This window comes from Crocodylus siamensis, chromosome 11, assembly GCF_052110815.1.
Source record: "Crocodylus siamensis isolate JL-2025a chromosome 11, ASM5211081v1, whole genome shotgun sequence".
Taxonomy (NCBI): Eukaryota; Metazoa; Chordata; order Crocodylia; family Crocodylidae; genus Crocodylus; species Crocodylus siamensis.
The window spans coordinates 59,744,835-59,766,716 of record NC_143405.1 but is presented as its reverse complement, the minus strand read 5'-3'; the positions used below and the strand labels follow the sequence as shown (position 1 = coordinate 59,766,716).

General features: G+C 44.9%; 1 protein-coding gene and 1 long non-coding RNA gene across 10 annotated transcripts in view; one reads left to right on the top strand and one right to left on the bottom strand.

The window, feature by feature from the left end:
• Nucleotides 1–5,449, bottom strand: part of FOXP1 (forkhead box P1) — a 442,295-nt gene extending 436,846 nt beyond the window's left edge. For 6 of the 9 annotated variants that reach the window (XM_090021541.1, XM_090021557.1, XM_090021547.1 and 3 more), the window contains exon 1: nucleotides 4,366–4,498. The gene's annotated coding sequence lies outside the window, so the exon portion shown is untranslated. Of the gene's footprint in view, nucleotides 1–4,365; nucleotides 4,499–5,413 lie in introns of those variants that run through there. The other 3 variants (XM_090021540.1, XM_090021542.1, XM_090021544.1) reach the window with 3 other exon arrangements.
• Nucleotides 4,373–21,622, top strand: LOC149855931 (uncharacterized). The gene is made up of 2 exons (XR_016438449.1): nucleotides 4,373–4,512; nucleotides 20,020–21,622. It is a non-coding gene; the product is annotated as an uncharacterized LOC149855931 (long non-coding RNA).
• The last annotated feature ends 260 nt before the right edge of the window (nucleotides 21,623–21,882 follow it).

Genomic DNA, 21,882 nt, shown 5'->3' with positions numbered 1-21,882 from the left:
GTAAAAGTCCAAGGCAAAATGTCTAAGCTGCAGTCAGCGGGATAGGATACGTGATGGAAATTATCTGCATTAAACTGTCACAGGTTTAAAACAACCTGAAATCAATTTAATTGTTTCCCCCCCCTTCCTTTTTGTTTATGATGAGTGACAAACCAAGGGCCCAATCCAAAGGCAGTGAAGTTACTGGAAGCTTTTCCTTTGAATTCAGTGGGCTTTGGTCCAAGCAAGCAAGAAAGAAATGTCTCTCAGTCCTAAACTTTCACACTTGGGCTGGAGTATTGCGATACATGCATTAGACAACTGGTTGGGGCCAGTGCCTAGCCCCAAACAGCACGAATTTCAACGCAGGCAGAAAGCCACTGAAAACAATTGCCTTTCCATGTCCCATCACCATCGTTTTAATAGTGAACACTGCAATGACTTTTCAGTTTTTAAATATTTCCCCCTCTTCTGGAAGTGGCTATAGCAAGCAACTTAATAGGCTGTAAGGAATCTTTGAACAAATGATATGAGTGTGCGTGCGGGGCGCGCACACGTGTGTCTTACATACATAAATGTCTAGTGTGAAAGGCTTGTATTCACACAGAGTCTTCTGCTCCTATGTGGAACACTTCTGCTGCCCATGAAAATATACGAAATAAAAATCCACAGGGAAAAGCTCCTTTTAGAAAGCACAATGCAAAACTTACGGCTGCTGTGCTACATGCACTCCAAGTTAAGAAAAAGCCTGGACAAACGCTGGCCCTGTTCAAAGAAAAAACAGCTACCTGTGAAAAATCTAGCTCCATCTTCTTCAACCCTCTCTCTGCTGCATAAAAACATTTCAGCCTAGTGCCTTGAAGTTGCAATTAAGTTGCAGTAATTTAAGATTATCACAAGAGCAAAGGGCAGTAGAAGCTCTTCAGGAGACTCCTCTCACCACTTAATGCTACTCACTCTTGGGGTTAAAGGAGCTTCTTTAGTGTAAGTACCTTAAAGTAACAGAATCGTAAACAAAATTTATACTATTTTCTGACAGCAGATAATCTATTTAAATTTATTAAAGCTTCTCAGAGAAAATTTAAAAAGACAGAAGTACCATTACAACCTATAAATAACTGGACAGACTTGCTCAAATAACTATCTTGCGCACACGTAAGCGTGCATACATTACATAATTCTGCAGATCGCACGATGCTAGAAAAATATTTCACATCAAGAATGATGGGGTCACCTCACTCAAAGTCTCAGTATAAGTGGCTACAAGCCCAAATGACAAACTTCGTTGTCGTCCATGAAGTTTGCTGTTGACGGCTGTCCTTTCCTTAATTTTCACAATTCCATGAGACAAAAAAAAAATAAAAATAAAAATAAAAAGATTTCAAAGGCTTAAATGTTTACAGCATTCCATTGCAGGGATGTTAATGCAAATTTAAGCTCTTTTAAAAAGAAAGGTCCCCTCCAATAGAGAGCATTGTGTACAGCACTTGCAATGCGAGTGCTGGATGTCTAATTCCTCACTTTAACTTTCCTTTCCCTGCTCGCACCAGTGTAAAAACTAGCTGGGATACTGTTACTGGTGGAACTGATTTAAGCAGAAAATGTTTAACAGCTATAAACATTACATATTGCCTCAAATGGCTTAACAGCATACATGTGTATGTTTAACACACATACTTTAATTAGACAATAAAAAGTATGTGCTATAAAAAAAAGCTACAGGCTTTGCAATAAGTCATGCAGGATAGTTATGAAACCTGAACTTATAAAACGCATAAAGCACTTATTGTGTGATCTGTAATGCTAATTAAAGAAATACCTGTGTCCAGGTTTGGTTTTGTTTTTTTAACTTCTTCAGGAGCTGTTTACCTGCTCTGTTTCCTGATTGAGGTATGTTAATGTCACAGATTTTTTAATTTTCCAACTTTTCAAAAACCCCATTTCTATTGTTTGGGATATTTTATAGGAAGCAACTCGGTGGTAAATAAAAATGTGCAGAGTTTGCACTTCAGCATTTGACCAAGAATACAGACTCTTAAAAAAAGAAGTTTTGAATAACCTAGCTGGAAGTAGTTTGTTTGATCAGGCGGCACTTTGCTGTTTGCTTGTTTTCCGTTGAAAAACCTGAGAGATATAAAACACTGAGGCTTGCTGCTATACTTCCTAAAAAGAAAAACAAAACACAAACTCAAATGTACAAAAATAAAACCAATCTACATTAAGGGCAAAAATCAAGTCACACAAAACTTTGTCAAAATCACGGCATGTGCAAAACATGAAATGTCATCCTGATTGGCTGGAACTATATTTAGAAAAATATTACCTTGGCGGCCTGTATTTCAAGAACTGAGTGATATTAAATATATATAATCACAAAGAAATTGTTCTATTTCGCTTCAGACTAACACCTCCGCACACAAAAAAAGACGCTGGTTCCTGACACCACAGAGGTTCTGAGGAGTTGAATTGTACATGTCTTTTAAATGTGTTCTTAATATTATGTTAATGAACTCCATCATTCCCTGCAACCCTAACAACACTCGAATTGTAGGACACTTTACAAATTTATCCAGCAGAGCCCAAAACACAGATTACTCTTAAAAAAAAAACAAAAAAAAAAAAAACTAGGTTTGCAAATCAGAATCTGAAGCAGTAGAAAAGGCCGATGGAAATAGTAGATTTTTTTTTCTTTGCAAAGTTATCCTTTGGTTTCACAACAAAGATCAGCATTTGTAATGGTCCATTTCTGCATAAGTGAACATATAGCCTTGCTGCCTGATCGAATAGTCCAGAGCTTTCAGTGAGGCAGCTCCTGACAACAGCCCAGCAGCAGCTTTGTTTGATCTCTACTGCCTTCCTTAATCTGGGTTGTCAAGGTTCACTTGTTGGAGGCTGTTTACTTTACTTTTTCAAAAAAAAAAAAAAAAGTGATTTTTTTTTCTGTCTCTCATACAATGACTAATCCAAAGACTAAGGGGAAAGAATGCTGCCAATGCAAGATGTTAAAGCTACAATACCTTTTTGCAATGAGATTTTAGCCGACACCTTTTGAATGGGAACTAGCGGACAGACAACCTCCCCCCCTTCGTTCATTCTGTGTATTGGTGAGATACTTCTAGATCCTTTTACCTCCTCCCCCCCACCACCCCATTTTATTTGAAGAGAGAACTTGAAACCAGTAGTACAAGTTTCCCTTCCTTTTCCTGAATTTAGTTTCAAAGATGCACGGTACCTCCATGACATCCACTTTGTTCTTGTACAACTACAGATAGCTGAAAACCTCTCATGCCTAACTTCTTAAGAAAAAGAGCTGTCTTCTCTGGAACAGAGAACTGTAAAATAATATTCCGCATTAAACACCTACTTCTTCTCTTCACCAAAACTAAACCAAAAGGCTGTAAATGAATGGGATGAGAAGCAAATTTCTTGGAAGACTCAGTTATTTAAAAATAATTAAAAAAAAAAAAAAAGTTTGCCCAATAGATGGGAATATATTAGCGACAGGGGTGTTGATTTAACAAAATTTTCCAACTATTTAGTTGGAAAAGATCTCATAAATGATATCACATTTACCCAAAGGACCTTGTCTGCCATTAGTGCCAGGGCTGTTTTAAGGGAGGTAACCAAAGTCAAGGCAGGAGTTTAGAAAGAAGCTGGACATATAGCCAAGGTAGTCGAGAGGAGGGTTTGTTTGGTTTGGGGGTTGGTTTGTTTTTTAACTAGTATCATTATTCAATCCTGAAGCATCCAAAATGCTATAATATTGTGCAGATCCATGCTATGCAAAGCGTGCCCACATTACTCATTCACATCACAGCTACTAAAAATGAAACCCAAACTTCTGGGAGGAAAAGAAGTTCAGGATGAAATGCTTTACAGGAGACAACTACAGAAGCACATGGGGCGACTGTGCAGCGCTGGGCGCATTATGTCTCAACAGTCAGCATGTGCCAGGGTGTTGGGGGAGTAAAAAGAAGGGGCATTTGAGTCTTTTGGGGGGTTCACTTCAAGCCCCCCCCCCAAAAAAGGAAAGATCAAAAGGCAGAATGAAGAAGCCCAGTTTTGCATTTGGACACAATGACTTGGAAATAATTCATAGTTATAAAGTGGGGGGGGGGGGGAGGAAGCTTGTCACTGTATTTTATAGCAGCACTTCCACTGCGAGCCCAACTCTGCTCTTTAAGGGGGAACAGAGAGGGGGAGGGAGATGCCATCTGGGGCCCGGGGCTGCCCCTCTTGCGCACTGCCCTGAAACCGGGCTGGGGCAGGCTGCTCGCCAGGAGCCGCCTTCGCCCGGGGTCTCCGCGCTGGGGCGGGCGGGGGGCGAGGGGGCAGCGCCGCTCGCCCGCAATGCAAAAGCCTCCAGCCGGTGCCCGCGCTACTTACCGGGCGGGAGCCGGGAGAAGGGCGCTCGGGCAGCGGCCGCCGCCAGCACACGGCTCCTCCGCGAGGCGGCTGCTCCGGCAGGCAAAACTTTGGGCTCTACGGTCGAGAAGAAACCAGGGGCGCTTTCAACAAGTCTCCGGAAAGCAGGTTCGGGCAGGGGGAAGGGGGAGGAGGGGAAGCGGCGGCGGCGGCGGCGCTTGTGGTGCAGGGGAGGGGGAGCGCAGCGCGGGGAGCGGGGCGAGAGCCGGGAGGCGCGGCGGCCGCCGCCGGCCCGGCCCGCTAGTGCGGGGCGCGTGTGTACGTGTGTGTCATGTCATGGGGGGGGGTCTATATGTGTGTGTATATAGACACGCACACGTATTTTTTTTTATATATGTGTGTGTGCGCGTGTCTATATACACGCGTGTCTATAATATATATACACACACATATTTTATATATGTGTGTCTATATATGTGTATATATAATATATACACACAAAAGTATTTTATATATTTGTGTGTGTGTGTATAGGTGTGCGCGCGTATATATGTGTATATAGGCGTGCGTCTGCACGCGTGTCTGTGTGCTCGCGCACGTGTGTATATGTGTATATTATATATATATATAAACACGTGCGTATGTATGAACGCGTGTCTATATATACACACGTGTGTGTGTGTGTGTGTGTACGCGTGTCGGGGGGGGGGTGCCCCGACAACAGGTGGGGGGCTGGGGGGGGGGGGCCGCGTGTGCGTGGTTGTTGCAACTGCGGGGGGCGCGCGTGCAAGGCCCGGGGCGCGCGTGCACGGCGCGGGGCGGGGAGGGGAGGGTTGGAAAAGTTTGCAAAGTGCCCGCCGCGCCGCGCCCTCCCCCCGCGGGGGCGCCGCGCCCCTTGCGCGCGGGCGGGGGGGGGGGGGCACGTGGAGCGGGGAGACCATGAGAAAATAATAAAATTAAAAACAGAAAAGAAAGGGAGGCTGAGGTTGGGGGGGGGGGGGGGGCGGGGGGAGAAAAAGTGAAAGAAACAAGCCGGCGCCGCAAAGTGCGAGGGGAAGGCAGGACTCACCCGCTGGATCGGCGGCGGCGGCACCCTCCCCCCGCGCGGGCTGCGGCTCCCGCTCCCGCTCCCGCCCCGTGCGGGAGCCCCACGCGCCAGCCGGGCACGGCGTGCACCAGCCACACAATAAATAACAATAGAGCCCTCCGCTCCGGACTAGCTTCCCAGGAGGGGGAGCTTTGCACGGGCGGCCGCCGCCGCTGCCCCCGGCCCCCGCCGCCGCGGCCGGCCCCGCTCCGCCCCGCCGCCCCTTCCCCGCCGGGCCGGGGGGGGAGGCGGGGAGCGGCGGGGGAGAGAGAAAAGAACACCCCCGCGGAGGGAGATGTTGTTATTTTTTGCTGCTCTCAGGCTCTGACGTCACATCCACCTGCTGGGTAAACAAGGCTCAAAAAATTGCGAGAGAAAGCCGGAGAGGGCGGGCGCGGGGGGGAGGGGGGGTGCCCGGCCGGAGCGCACAGACGTGCGGGGCTCGCGCCTGAGGCGAGTTCGGGAGGTGAAAGTTCAAGCGAAGGACAAGCCCGGCTGTGCGTGTGCACATGTGTGCGCGCGTGTGCCCGCCTCCGCGGGAAAGCCCAGCCCCCGCTCTTCTGCTGGGGGGGGACCCAACTTGTACAGCTCCGACTAGTTGGTTTAGCCCCCACGGAGGGCTGGATTTCAGGGGGGAAGGGGAGTGGGGCAGCTCTTTTCCCCCACCTCGGGCAGGTCCGCAGCCCCCTGCCCCTGACCCCATACACTATTAAAACCTGCTTTAGACACCTCTGTGACTTAGAAATAAATGAAAACCAGTATGTCTTCCCCCCTCCAGTTTAACTGGCACAGAGGAAGCAAAGGGCTTGGTGAGCCAAAGGCGTCGCACCAACTTGTACTCGCAAGAGATGCTTTTGCCCCTCCTGCAAAGGGGACCCGGGTGAGGGGGCCGCGCGGAGCGAGGGCTTGCAGAAGCAGGCCTCAGCAGCAGGAGCCTAATCTTGCATTCCCTATTTAAAACAAAATTCCTATTGATCTCGGCAGGAGTTTTGACTGAGCAAAGACGGCGCGATTGGATCTTCCATATCTGTCAAACTTATAAAGTCTAGCAAGTAACAATAACAGCACTTCTACAGTTTCACACTGCAAACATATCAAGGGGGGTGGGGGGGGGAGCAAAGCTGTCTGGTTTGAACTCCCCCTATTCAAAGCATTGTAGCAATTATTACTAATATATAAAACGGCACCTCCAGGAACTGTTTGGTTTATGTGCTCTGCAAGATCATCCACGCTAGTTAAAACAATTCGGCGGAAATCAAGAGAGCTGACATAGATAGGGAGCGTGTTAAACACAGAGATTGTGGCATTTCCATTGTGGAGCTCACCTGTGCTGCATGGTGGTGCAGGGGTTGCTGTAAAGATTACCCCGTAGTTGGTTAGCTGGGAGTGTCTGACCTGGCGTGCGGCATGGCCGGGAGTACAGGGGATCAGCACGCTCAGAAGGGAAAAGCCAAGTCACAGGAAAAGCCTCTGCTTACTTCGGGTGGGGGGGCACATGCTCCCCGAGTCATGGATGGAGGGACCCATTGGGTACCATCGATCGTCTCGGTAGTTAAAAATTAGAAATACAAAATTCTTCTCTCTCAGGCACACACACACTCTCCGTGACACAAATCCTGTACTTACCTGTGTGCAAAATGCCCAATGTCTTGCGTACAGCCAACAGAGATGCACCATGCAGACTAAAGACAAACCGGCTGCTCTTCAGCGCTAAACTTTTAACATTTGACCGATGAGCATACCTAGCATGTGATACCAGGGAGATGATAAAAATGGTGACTTTTTTTTTCTAAGTGGGTGGTTAAAATTAGATAAATTTAACTATAAAATGCAGTGGCTTAATATTCAGTGGCATTGAGGGCCTAGAAATAAGCGCTAGGAACTGAGCTGTGGTCTACAAAGAATTTAGATGGCAAAGCTGGTTCTAGGAACTACTGAGCAATACACTTTGTTTGCAGAAACTCTTTTCTTTCAAGTGTGAAAGATCAGTTAATCTTACTGTTTTCATTCCTTTGGAATTTGGTAACTGTATTCACCTCATGTTTGGGCCTTCAGCAGGTTGGAAACAAGACAGTCGGGAGGGGAAGCTTACTTTAAATGCTGCAGTATATGATTTTGTATATTTAAATGTCTGCCTGGCTAAGTGGTAAAGGACTGAGTGTCCATTTAGTATACATTAGTGAGGAACTTAGCATATTGTTAATTTTCAACACTGTCACGTTGCATTCATATAGAGCACATTTTAATTTCTTGATCAGTAATCAAGTGGAAGTTTCTTTTTGGCAAATTAAAGCAGGAAGGATTTTCACGCAGAAGAAAGGGCATGGGAATAGGATGCCACCTTTTGGTAGAATAAGGATATAGGAGCATATTCCAAGAAAAGATGCTACTGATATGCAATTACACTTTAAATTACAGTAATGGCAAAGTACTTATGCCTAATTCATTATATTTTAAATAATTAAGAGGAAAATTGTGGCAAATAAATATTTGCAAAGAAGATGCTTTAGCTGTACTGTAAGGGGAATCTCCAAAGATAGTCCATGAATCATTCCATTTTGTCACTGTATTAGTTAATAGACTCAGTTATGAAACAGCACCAGCAAAAATCCCTCCACCTGAAAGATACTGGGGTAGCACTTGGATTGAGGGGCTTGGAAGGGGCGGTTAACCTCTTTTTGAGACCTAATTAGGGTCACTTTCAACTTGGTTTTATTTTACTTCAGAATTGATTTCCAGGAAGAAAGCACAAGGGAAGAAAATACAGGGGACAACTCCGAGAAGTTATTTCCCCTCTTGCTGTAGCTCCCTAGGAGTTTTGGCTGTGTTATTCGAACGTGGAATAAACTTTGTTTGTTGTAAACTTCTCGGTCTCTTGTTTTTAACTATGCAAATTTAAACCGGTACTTCAAGTCTGTAAAGCATGATTAATTCTCCAGACAATAACAGCAGTGGGACTTCTTCCTCCCCCTCCACTACTGTAGTTGCTAATTGCACTCGAATTGTTTACTGCTGTATTGTTTTACAAGTGCCTGGAGAAAGAGATGCTTGATATTCCCAGCCCTACCATCGTCATCCCAGGAGCAAATGCTTGGCAGCTTTTAGTTAGGGTGTACACAGGCTATGACTACAGTTTGTTAGTAAAAAATAAATAAAATAAAATATGAAGGTGATGACGCCTCCGTAATTATAGGTGTCACTGTTTCAAAGTCAGAATGTTTTCCAAGCTGTTGTGGGCCACACCTCCAATATCCCATGAGCCATGCCTCTTAGAGTCCTTTCCATTTTAGTCAATGATTTATGAGGATATACAAAGGACATCAACAGGGCTACATTGTGCCTGTTGAGAAACAGATAGGAAATAAGGGAGGGCTTCCTTACTTAGACACAAAGCAAAAACAGACACCCTAGCATGCCTCTATCTTTTCCTCTCTCTCCGTACAGAAATTTGAAAATTTAGAAGGGGAGCACAGTAACAAAAAATGGCACACTGAAAAATTAAATGTATATTGACTTTACAGCTTGTCTTATTTTTTTTTTTTTAGTTTAAATTAATCACCCTGCTATTCTAAGGAGGTATAATTAAAACATAGACCCTATGAGTAATCGTATACCTGAATTCACAATAAGATTTCTGTTGGAGGTTGACATTCCCTTCACTTTCTCCTTGCTTTAGTTTAGAATTGGAGAAATTTAAATGGCTATGACAACAGTCATTGTTCAAAATGCAGAACGGAAGATGCAGTTTTGCAACTCTATAGAGGGCATACGTATGAAAAGATAAACAACTCGGGACATTTCCTTGGCCCAGATAGCTGGAGGGTGTAAGGCTCAGCTTTGTGTTCCCTCCACCGCCGACAGCAAATTTTAAAATGCAGTTGGAGGCTGATCCCACAACCAGTGAAACCATTGACAATATCCTCGTGGACTTCTGTGGCAGTAGGATTCATTTCCAATATGGGGAGTCAGGCTAAGTGGAAAAAACAAGGCGACTTAGCTAGGATTGCAAATTGGCTTGTCTGACCAAAAAGAAATATAGAGGTCCCCGATGAGAACTGGAGCCAAAGCCAGGTCAATTGAGAAAAAAAAAATTAAATTGTGTTTTATGTTCTTCTTGCAGGGAAAAGCTGCCAACTTAAAACTAGCCTGTACTTCGAAATCTGGGGGCAGGTTTTCTGAAGTCCTCAGCTCCTTGGGGCTGCCTTTATTCTCACAAATCATTTCTCTTCTCTGCCAGGGGATGGTGTTAACAAGGAGAAACTAAGCTAAAGGTCCATTTCCATTTGCACTGTCTTCCTGGAAGTGCTGGCCAGACAGGCACAGAGAATCATGTGTTTAATTCCTCCATTACACAGATGTAAATCTAGACTAGCTCTGTGGAAATCACTGGAGTTACTCAGATTCATTTAGGCAAAAGTCACTCCAGGATTCCTAAAGGCATCCTGAATTCTTTAGCCAGATTTTCATCCTCTCCTCACAATGAGACATGCCTTATTCCTTAAGCAATCCTATGGACTTCATGTGTATCAGAATCTGGCCATAGACAAACTTGTCCAAATCACACTTTCAGTTGTCCTGGGTTACCAGACAATAGGTATTTATTTCCTTTTCCTGTGGGGGCAATGAATAGCCATTGTATCTGGGTCAGGCTATTAATCTGCCCAAATTTGGTGGGGATTTTTAAATGAATATTCATGGGAATTAATGTCATTAGATTCCTATTGCTTCCTGAATATAATTATGTGCAGTACATGAACTGGCACACGCCACAAGACTTCCAATCTTCTCCTAAGTCTATGACCAATTCATTTGCAACACCACAAGTCAGGCACTCCTGCAGTACTGAACACGTATAAGACAGTACTAGCAGGGGTGGCCTTAGTGGAAAAGCTGGGATGGAGGAGAGACTTGTAAAATAGACTTCATGCATTGCAGGAAGCAAAGGGCAAATGTAGGGTTTAAGAGAGGAAAGATGCAAGGGAGAGAGGAGGAGGAGGAGCAGAACTACACAAAAACCGTTCCCAAACCACATCAGCAAATATGAACCAAACTTACCAATTTTTCTTTTAAGTGGTATTTTTGTTGCTTTTCTCTGATCCAAGGACCTCACCCACAGGATATACACAGGTTACTTTTCGGGGGTTTCCAACTCCTGCCTTTTTCCCATCTGGTCAAAGGAAGGGAAGGCCTTGGGGCCCAAAGACCTTCCAGGCAGTGAATGCCCAAGTCCATTTGTCTCAGATACCATACATTGCATGAATTTTGTCGTGCACTTCCTCAGATAAAGCAAATATTAAAGGCACATGGGCATCCAGCCACGAGGATTCCTGTGACTCCTGCGCCCTATCAGAAACAAGGGCTGTGCCCAGCATGCTGGACCTTGCTCTGCTATGGTTAGATGCATTCAGGTTCAGCACTTGGTCAACAAAGTCAGGTATCTCACAAAGATCTGCATCTGCGCCAAAGCAGAAGTAAAAAGGGAAAGCAATTATTGACCTCGGTAAAACACAGGGGGTGTTTAAACAGACAATGCAGCAAAGCCCTTCAGGGTGGTAAAAAGTTTGGGTTACTCCAGGTGAATTCAAAATGAAGTTCAGTCTCCTGGAGAGTCGCATAAGGTCCATCTTGCCCACCCATCTGAAATCACAAAGCAAGGGCCTGATGCTGGTGCTTATTCCCCAGCTAAGGAATACGTGTTAGGGATTTAAAAATAAATAATAATATTGGTCTGGTTCCGAATGACCATATGACATGAGAAAATGTGCTGAATTGATATTGGAATTGGAAAAAAATAAGGATGTATTTTCATTTAGAGTCAAGGCAAGCATGCTCTCTCACCTTTCTTGTTTTTTTTTTTTAGCATTTCTGAAAATGTTAAAGGAAATTAAAGGAAATTTTCAAATGAAAGGTTTCAAACTAAATCTTTTTTTGCAGTCAGTACATGCAATTTTACACATTTCTTCACTTTAAAAAAAATTAATAGTGATGCGTTTGGCATGTATTTATGAAGCACACTGGTGTCACTGTGTCTACGCTGCTGCCAAAACCAGTTTTGAGAAAGAATTTTTTTCCCCAGTTCTTTATCTGAGAATCGCTTTCCTTGGAAGTATAGGAAGTCACCTGCAGCTTCCCATGATTATTCTGCTGCAGTAGAGCTCTAGTGACACCTGTCATCTCTTCTTTATCTCATTTACATTCCACCATTTGATTTCCACGACTTAGCAGAGTCTGGTCTTTTTCAAAACTAGTTCACTAGCTAACCAGCAAAGATACAAAGGTTATGATAGACTGACTATATGTCTGCTATTTGACATGCAGGGATATGACAGGCTGTCATGCACCTATATTAAGATTATTTTATGTAATTTATTAACCTGGCTTATTATAGCCTTTGCAATGGTAAAACATTCTGGTTCCATTTGAACCCCTTTCCACTGGGTTGTAACCTTCCAAAAAGCCAGCAGTAAAAGCTTCTTTCAGACTTTGTGGAAGTCAGTTATTTTAGTGATTTTAATGTATCCTGGGGGTGGGGGGAAGGGAGAAAGAGAGAGAAAATGTAGCACCTGAACTATAGTAAATATGATGTCTTTAGTGAAGTTAAAAACAAATCTCAAGTCTCTCTCAGTTATGTCAAACGGTTCAAATGTCCAGGTTTATGAATACTTTGCCATGTGGCTGAGAGGTGGTTACATTCTTGAGTTACTGTCTCATTACATTTCCATCCACTGGTTTGCTTCCATAATGGCTTTTGGATCAGTCTGCTCCTAGGATAATTAATCTTAACACAGGTTTGGGTTGATATCCCAGTCCCACTGGAAGTCACTGGGAACTTTGTCAGACTCCAGGGGGCCAGTGTTCGCCTTGATAGTTCATGGCCTGCTCTCTTTTTGCCCTGGCTGTATATTCACGCAGTTCTTTCTGGTTCTTCTTTGTCACGGTTCTGTTCTTCCTTATGAAACTGCTTTCTATGTCTCCAGCGCTGGCACTATTTACACTGTACCTCAGCACCTTATATACTTCTCTGTTTAGCTTAAGGAAGCCGAGGTCAAATGTATATGATCTAATAAAAATTCTCCAAAAAGAAAGTAGTAAGTAGTACTTCTCTTGGGTTAGGTGGCTATTCAAAGAGCATTTCACCTCTTCTTCAGGCTTCCTATCTGCTCCTCTGGTTCACATGGCTCCTAAACACTTCAGTGTAAGGATAGGTATCAGCACAGGGCAGACTGCAAATGAGATTTGTAGCATGGGAAAAAACTCTGGCAGACTCTATGAGCTTGCATAGTGCAAGTAAAGGACTCGATCCACAGCCCCGTGAAGACCCACTGGGACTCTTGCCATGGACTTCAGTTAGTGTAGGATGAGACTTGAGCCATGTTGCAATGCCTGAGCAGACTTGGACTGAAATGAGTTTCACATGAGTGCCAGGATTCTCCTGACAAACCAGACACCTGACTGCTTGCTAAACATTGCACCAGCCGCTCCTTCTTGGAAGCCAGCATTATTATAATTGAACAGACAGGTACCTTGCATCACTTTGGCACATACAAAGGCAGGTCTGGAGCACCCAGTGAACTACTTTTTGGTACCTACTAGAGTTTCAACGTTTGATTAGATCCCAGGTCCAGTTTAGATTCAAAGGCCTCCTCACTACCATCTCAGGTAAACTATATTGCCTGTGACTTTAATTCTGGAGGAAGTCAAAGCAACTACATTTTGCCCCATAAAGATACCTGTTGGTCTGCATTGAGCTCAACAAAAATTCTTGCCTTGTTATGGCGATCATTTTTCAGCCCCGTGGGCCCACATCAATTATGGTGAAAGCTTCCGCTACGGTTACTGGGGGAAAAAAATCAACAAACAGACAAACCCAGAAACACCTACGTTTTTATGGATAAACAGTTTCAGGTAGCGATATAAAGCTGCCAGAGATAAGGGTTAGTGGAAAGGAGACAAAGCTTAGAGAGGAGAGCCAAGAAAAAAATATATAGATGCATGTTCCTGGTGGTTCTAACGATGTGGCACGGAAGGGGTTAAAACCCAGCCTGCTGCCATCTCTAGACAGAATTGGCTGTTACTGCATTGATGGAGCACTGGGTTGAGTTTTCCTTGTCCATTTTGACCTGTATCTGACGTTAGCATTGCAAATGATGTCTGCTGCCATTCAACTAGTCAAAGTGAGTGGACAGAAACAAGACAGAGAGCTTAGGAAAGATGATACTAATGGAAGGGGTGGGGAAAAGTCTGATTTACATGTGATTAATTATTATTTATGTAAAAACCATAATATTGTGGTGGTTTTTGACATCATTTAAAGCCCCTTTCAAAAGAACAGTCTCCCCTGTTAGTGCGCTAATCTTCTTTTCTGTGCTGCCAGTCTGAATTGTGATATGGCAGTTTCCTTATTGGCCCATTGCCATCACTTGCAGGGCTGACATCTGACTGTCCAAAAGAGCTAAGCAGAATAATCTTGTGTCCTCCTTCTAAATGGATAACTTCACATGACCAAGGCCACTGGGAAACTAATGAACATTTGGTAGAAAATTGTCAGATTTAAGCCCATGCCGAGCAGGAGATGACAGAAAGTGTGTTGTGATGGTAGGGAAGTTTCAGATTAAATTTAAGTGGATTTATTTCTAAGCCAGTAAGAGTGATTAATTTATTTATTTGATTTCAACATACAAACATATAAAGATCACCTCTCCCAGGTTTGAAGCATCCTGACAGTGTAATTATAAACACGCTTTGGCAAGACAAGAGCAGTAGTAGAAATGTAACAGCCTTTTCTCTGCACGCAGGAAGCGCGCCTTCAAAAAGCAACATTGCAGCTCGACACGAGCGGGACCAGAACTCCTGAGTGTCACGCCTGGATCCAGTCTGACTGCCTTAAAGCCCCTGTCCACCGACTTCAATGGATCAGACCTTAAAATGCACAGGCTGCATGTTGTATCATGACTTAACCTATTAGGCCTATTTCAGATTGAAGTCGCTGGGGTGGATCCAACAGACAAGGGTCTTCCTGGCTCTCTCTGGTTTCCCAAGGGAGCTGCCAAACTCAGGGCAACCCCTTTTGGTTTCAACAATTAAAAGTATCAGACTAAGGAGAAGTGACTTCTCAAATAGGAAGGCCTCACACAGACATCTTAATAAATGGGAAGAAGAAACCCCTTTTAGTGTTTTCCCACAAAAGGAGGAGCAGCAATTGGGCTGAATTAAAATAGAAAAACTGGCTTGGACATTGGGGTGAGGGGGGTTGGACTTCTCATCTATAGAAAGGTGGCTATGCATGACGCTGATTATCCGCACTATGATACGCAGTGTCCTACGTGCCGAATGGGTAAGTAAATAAGGTTGACCAAGGATACACAGAGGTGTGGACTGGAAGGAAATAATAATACCCTGTTGTCTGTAGGTCTCTGAATACTTTTGGAGGAGGTATCATTAGCTTACTTTTACAACCAGGGAAAACTGACTCACCCAAGGTCAACCTGCAATTCGGTGGCAAAGCAAAGAATCACAAGCTAGTGCCCCATCCCCAAGGCCGCACTGCCTCTGTCTTTGATACCTTCTCCTGGGCCACGATCCTGTAAAGAGGTCTGTGGCTGACACCACTGATACCACAAAGATCTGAACATATACATCCTCTACGGGATTAGCTCCTTTATCAAGACAGCATTACAGGAGATTATTACACTCTATTAAGGCTGGTTAAACATTTGTTATTCAAAAGCAGCTTTCTGTGAAAAAAATGGATTTTTGACCAAATGAAATTCTTTTGCAAATATAACCACTTTCTGCACACAAAAAAATGCATCTTCACCAAAAACAATCTTTTTTCAAGGGGTTTTTTTTTACCTGAAAATTGTCGGTTTTCTTTCCTTTCTCCTTTCATTCTTTTTTAAATAATTGCTTTTTAAAAAATAAAGTCAAGTTTTCCACTAAATTTTTCTTCCAAATGTTCTTGCTTTTAGTCAAAATTTTACTCAGAAATTTATTTACAGACCAGGTCTGTTATGTATATTTTCTGTAAGAACAAAAAGCAAAATGAGTTTGAGTCACTGAAGAGTGAAAGACCTATTAAATTATGGAATATTTTCCCAGAGGACATGCTGGAAGTTGCACTGCTTGAAGTATTTAAAAACAAGACTAGGAAATACACTGTAGGGAACAGTCCTGTCTTGGCAAGACAAGACAAGACCAGATGATATCATAAGTCTTTTAAATCAGTATGTTCTTTGCATCCATGGACTCCTATTTTTAATTGGCGAGAATAATAGAAATTGGCCAACAACTAAATATTACTTTTAAAACGTTAATTGTTCTTATAATTAAGTAGTAGAAAGCAAGTGAAGTAGGCACTACACTTGATGCATATAATTGCATCAGTCCAGTCTGTCAAGACAAGTTGGTGTTCGTGATGGGAAGAAAAGATGTAGAGCCAGCTTCTCTGGTGTGGCTGGACTGTGCTTGGTACAGAATATGGACAAAAGGGTGACAAGAGCTAAAACTGGCTTATCCTGCGTGAATCTTAGAGAAACTTTGGGGATTTTCTAGGTTGTACCTGGATGCTGGCCACAGCTCGAAAGGTCTGTTCTGACATCTGAGGATTGCTGGCACCCAATTACTCTTCATTCACCCCTCCTGCTAGAAGATCAGCCAGACAAATGCAGAGGAATCCCCCCTACACTTGACTAATCTGACTTTATCACTGGGCTGAGAATCTGGCTCCCCAAAAGTATTCAGACACTGGAAACCCAATATCATGAGATTATTGTCTAAACACCCAAAATAACATCTACAGGTGTTATTAGCTAAAAACACCCACTAATTTATATCATGCTCTATTAGCTGAGCAATAGGTAAGCACCAATCTTAGTAACTCTGGAGCTGGTCAGAAAACAGGAAGTGTTATCTAGCAACATATTTCTAAAGGAAGTTTTTAAAAAATCACCCCCCAAATTTGATGGAGTTCTTCTATTTTGCACAAAAACACCCAAATCCCCAAACAGCCTTTTACTAAAGCAAATGAAACGCTGCAAATCCTTCCATGAAGTTCCCACAAAAAAAAAGGAACATTTTCCATCTAAAAACCATTTTCCCCTGAGAAATTTTGGTCAGCCTTGGGTAACATGCAAGTTGACAAAAGGAAAATAGAGACAGTGCATCAAAACAAACACTACCCAATTAAAAAAAATAGCACCCGGGAGTTCTGCGCCTGGTCCTGCTCAGCTGAACGTTATAAATTAGAGTGTACTCCAAATAAACAGTTCAGGCATTGCAAGGTTTTGAGAAGAGGCAGGATCCAGCCAGCAGAGCTGTATCAGGACTTCCCTGGCAGTTTCTGCAGCATGAAAGCTTTTATTTACCTGGCTGAGCCAAGTAAGACTCAAGCTCTCCTTGTTGCCACTTCTCCGTCTGTCACACAATGTCTCTGGACCAACTCCGGCACTTATTTTCAGGGGTTGTTCTAGGAACCAATGGGGGAAAACCCTCCTGATTTGGGAAGATGGAAAAAGTCATATTCAGAGAAGTATCAGCTGGCTCACAGACGTGCTCTAATAACCATAGGAGAGCCCTCGAGGTAGGGACTGTGAAAGGGAAGGATGCAGGGCAGGAGAAGTGGCACCCTGCCATGGAAGAAGAGGAGTACTGATGGTCTGGAGGAAGCAGGAACACGGGCTGGGAAGTGCGTGGAAAGGGGGACTGTTGACACCACCGCTGGTTTAAAATCAGACAGGATAGGGCCCCTGGGGATGCAAGAGGGATTAAACGCCCAGGCAGGTCTGGAAAAGACCAAAGGACACTTTTGCTGGGGAATGGGTGGAAATTTCTGGTGTCAGGTTGGAAGGAAAGGGCAAGATAACAAGTAACTGCAGGGATAATGGGCAGAGCTGAAGGGTCCTAAATCCCCTACCTCTCCCAGTGATCTCATTTTCACTCCTCCTTTCTGTGCCCGTCACCTGTTTTCCTCCAACAGCTGCAGTAAGAGGTGTAACCCACCTCCTGCTACAACCCGCGCTTGTCGACAGCAGGTGAACGTGCTATGCGCTCTCTCCCCCTCGGTCTCGTGGCACGTATAACTTGCTCCGCTGACTCAATGCTGCTGGCATCCCTCTAGCACATAGGATGTGAACAGAAACACAGACAAACCTAATATTTCTGGCCTTACTGGCTGGGAATAACCTCTTCCTAAAAACGTATGGGTTTGTGGCGAGTCTTGGAACCGACAGATAAAACAAGCTGCTCTGAAGTTTGAGCTGCCACATTTATCTCCATAAAACAATGACGCCAGCCCAGTGCTGAAAGTTTCATTGCCAATATCCATAACTGCTTCTCTGCTGATCAGTTTAACAGAAACATCTAAATCCCTAGGGATCATGGTAGGATTGTGAGCTCAACCACTTTTCCAGATAACACCATTGCTCAGAACCGTAGGTATTTGACCGATGCTTCGGTTGTTTCCACTTTCCTACTCACTTGGACATTAACCCCAGGCTGGAAGGCAGAGTTGTATTAAATTGGGGCCTACAGTGTTACTCTAATTGTGCGCTTGGTCACGGGAAGTAGGTGAAAGCTTGGGCAATATTACAACAGCCCAGAAGCATCACGGTTGACAAAGTGTGAAAAAGAGAGACAAACCACTGGCCAACTCTTCCAGCGCACAGACAGTGTTACTTTGGGAGCTGGTAAGGAAGAAGACGACGAAATTACCAAGTAATGGATCAGAACTGATGCATTACAAATTAGGCGGTGAGGTGATGATCTGTTCCACCCACAAATACCTCTTTCGTAGCGTTCACACAGGCAAATAAGGGGGAAAAGTGGTTGCAGAGACCCTGAGGACAAAAGCTGTCAGGCCTCTGCTTCAATCCAGAGACTCGGCCCATCACTGGTGAGCCTCAATAAAGTCGCCCAGGCCAGCGTACATTCGACCACCAGAGCTGTACTAGCAATGTCCCAGCCAGATACATCCAAGAGCCTACCCTGGCTTCCCCTCCTCCACTTGTCCCTTTCCTTCCATCTTCTCCTTCAGGCATTCACCATCAGGCCTTGCACGCTGCATAGTGCCGGCACAATAGGAGAAGATTGCCTGTCTAGGCTGGCTGAGGCTGAGAAACGTGGAAGGATCGCCTGATATAAAAACAGCCAGATGATAGTCCGGACTGGGGATGGGCGCTCAAGTTCAGAACAATAGCTGATTAAGCAGCTAAATAGCCCAGAACAATTTTGCAGCAGAGAGCTGCTGTCTTGTCTCTTCCGAACCTGCACCAAAGTGATATTCCTACCACCTTGTATTGTCCACTCTTTTCTCCCATCCCTCCCCTTTGCATCGTCTAAAGAAACACAAATAACCCTAATTCTCATAGCAGATGCCAAAATTCAACCAAGAGGACCCTTTCTTTCCCCCAGTACAGAGGCTTGCTTGACAGAGTAGTCCCCTAGACCGCTGTCAGTGGTGGCAGAGGACAGAACAAGGAGCAACGCTCTCAGGTTGCAGCAAGGGAAGTTTAGGTTCGATATTAGGAAGAATGTGGTTAGATATTAGGAAGACTTAGGTTAAATATTAGGAGGGTAGTAAATCACTGGAACAGGTTGCCCAGAGAGGTGGTGGACTTTCTGTCCTTGGAGGTTAAGACCTGGCTAGACAAAGCCTTGGCTGGGGTGACATAGTTGGGGCTGGTCCTGCTTGGAGCAGGGGGTTGGACTAGATGTGACCTCCTGAGCTCCCTTCCCACCCTCTCTGAGTAGGAGACTGAATGCTGTTTTCTGTAGCAGAGGCATACTAAGAGGTACCGCTTGCTTATTTTGCATTACCACTCCATTTCAAAGTGTTTTGTTTTTGGCTCTTTTTATCCTCTTCGTCTTCATCAATACATTTCCAAACCTTGGCAGGAGGGTTGCTTTTTTTTTTTTTTCAAGCAAGTTTCTGATAGGGCTAAAGTCGCCCAAAATCTCTGTGCTCCGTTAGGCCCCAAATCGGTCTAGCTGCTCCGTGCCGTCCTGTGACAGAGCACTCTTAACACCACTCCCTGGTGAGCTTTCCTGAGAAAAGAGATCGCTTAAACTACTGTTTACATACCCCAGGACCTTCTGGCTATTTATTTCCATATTGGGTAACTATCTGGCTAAAACCTTATGTCGTTTCCACCTCAATGCCAGGGCAGTCTGGGCCCTATTTCCTGCAGGTACAAATTGGTACGGTGCCACTAATTGTCCATTTTCATCAACGGGGTCAAACATTTGTCCTGGAAGCTGTGTTTTATGAGGGCTAATCCAAAATTAAATGCTCCTTTTCTGCAGATGCAAACAATTTTGCTTTCATTTTAGAAATCATGCCTGATCTTCATCTCTAAAAGGGCAAAGTAATAAGCATGTAGCAACATTTGGAAGGCTAAGGACTTTCACCACACCCAAAACTTTACTGCAGCATCCTCCAAAATAGGATTTCCAGACTCAAATGTACTCAACACAATCGTTTTCCTTAAATACTCCAATCCTAAATGCCTTTGCTGAGCGCTTACCTTCCAGCATTTCCAAGGGTCTGGATTATTATTCTTTGATAACACTATCGGTTATGCTTTCTCCTTCAGTGTCACTGGGTTGCCGCGTGGAACGATTTCACGATCAGAAGTTCGCATCTCCGCTTCTGAGCAGTGCTGAGACCGCGCCAGGCTTTCCTTCTGCCTCTCTTCTAAAAGCCAAGTGAAATCCAGCACCGCTTTCCAAATCCAAAGCTGGAGGGAAAAGAGCTGCAGCTCAGACACCAAAACTTTCAGCTGCCGCCCCCGATCGTCCCTGCGGGGTTCTTCTCCGGGCAATGGGGGTGTCACGGAGCGAACAAACTTAAGACACGCGTGCCAGCACCAGGGAAACGTGCCTGTGGGTGAGAGAACGTGCTTCACACGAACACACAGATATCAACCCTTGCCACTGTGCCAGCAGCCTTGTACTCTTTGTTCCTTGAATTCACATGATGCATCAAGATGTCATTTTGTTGAGCGATGAAGAGGAAAGTTTATTCTCAAGTGCTTCTGGCGTGGGGTTGGGACCCCTTCTGATCTCTTACCAAAAGAAGGAAACCCTCCTGTCCTCCATGGCTTGGAAAAGCAGAGCTGCTCCTCTGCTTTTCTTCCTCCTTGCTCGGTGCAAGGAGAATTCCCTGCTTTAAGCACAGGTTGACAGGAGGGGGAGAATATTTTACCTCCCTGGGCCCATCACAGCAGCCCTTGTCATTTGTGGCCTGTGCCGAGACAACGGAGAAGGAGAGGGTCACCTTCACAGAATCAGGTGAGGACATCGGGGCATCAGGACAGGTCAGAGGGATGCAGGCGGGCTCAAGAAAGGAGTAGGCAGGCGAGCAGGCCTCACCTTAAGCTGCAATTCTGAACAGCCAGAAAAAGCCGAGCAAATTGGAGGGTGGGTGTTTTGTCGTGGCAGCTGACAAGCCCGACTGCTTCCCACATTGCATGCAAAGCCTCGCTGCTTCTAGTGACATCTCCGCTCTGGGAATCAAAAGCCAGCGCACAACCCCTGAGTTTTGCCAAGCCGACCGATACCACGGGGAAAAAGTCCACCTAGAGACCCAACCCCACGGAGGATCCGCACCAGGTCCTCAGACAATCCCTCCGCACCCTGCATCAGATATTTCCAATACCGCCTCGCTCGTCCCTGCACAAAACATCTTTCAACCAACGTGGTCTTCACCGAGGTAAGGACCAGGGCTTAATGCTACAAAGAGGCCGAACCCCCCGTTACAATCAGTGGGTGACAATTAGGCCTAACGACCCCTGTGGATCTGGCCTCCGCTGCCTGTTGCTGCTGCCATGAAGCTCCATGAAAATGGATCCATCTGCTCTCTGGTGTCTTCAGGGCCCTCCGGTGCCTCTCAGCTACAGTGGTGAAAAAGGACTGCTGTTTCACCACAGGACACGCTTCAAAATATGGCCGTGCCATTTTGCATTTCTATAGACATCCATACTGCAGTCAGACTTGTCACTGCAGCTTGCGCCAGCCGACCCAAGCTAGCAGCGTAGCTGCAACTGCACACAGCTCACCGCTTGCCGACTGCCCAGATATCTACCCAGCGTCCCGGACATCCTGAAGCGCACAAGGTGCTCAGTACTGATGTAGCTACATTGCTATCTGCACCTAGGTCAGCTGTCTGTATTCCATAAAGCCTAAATTATCACTGTGGACGCTTCATCCACCTATGCTATTTTGACATCCTTGGCATCCTCATATGGCATCCTTAATGTACAAGTGGTTCCCCAGTATAGTGTCCTGTGTGAAAGGAGCACATTCCCAAACACTTCTGAAGGTGGAAGAAACTTCATAATAGATCGTTCAGAAGCAACCTAGGCATAGAAGGTTTCTTCTTAAAGCCTTTCCAAATAGTCAATAAGGTTAATGGCGAAAAATTTACCCCTCCCAGCTTCCTTTTCCTGTGTCCCCCT